The sequence below is a fragment of the Bison bison genome, unplaced genomic scaffold (assembly GCF_000754665.1).
Source record: "Bison bison bison isolate TAMUID 2011002044 unplaced genomic scaffold, Bison_UMD1.0 scf7180017862134, whole genome shotgun sequence".
Taxonomy (NCBI): domain Eukaryota; kingdom Metazoa; phylum Chordata; class Mammalia; order Artiodactyla; family Bovidae; genus Bison; species Bison bison.
This window is the reverse complement of record NW_011492706.1, coordinates 67,832-68,183: the sequence shown is the minus strand read 5'-3', so window position 1 is coordinate 68,183 and position 352 is coordinate 67,832.

Genomic DNA, 352 nt, shown 5'->3' with positions numbered 1-352 from the left:
CCAGGCTTCAGCAATATGTGAACCATGAACTTCCTGACATTCAAACTGGTTTTAGAAAAGGCAGAGGAACCAGAGATCAAATTGCCAACATCCGCTGGATCATAGAAAAAGCAAGACAGTTCCAGAAAAACATCTATTTCTGCTTTATTGACTATGCCAAAGCCTTTGACTGTGTGGATCACAATAAACTGTGGAAAATTCTGAAAGAGATGGGAATACCAGACCACCTGATCTGCCTCTTGAGAAACTTGTATGCAGGTCAGGAAGCAACAGTTAGAACTCCACATGGAACAACAGACTGGTTCCAAATAGGAAGAGGAGTTCGTCAAGGCTGTATATTGTCACCCTGTTT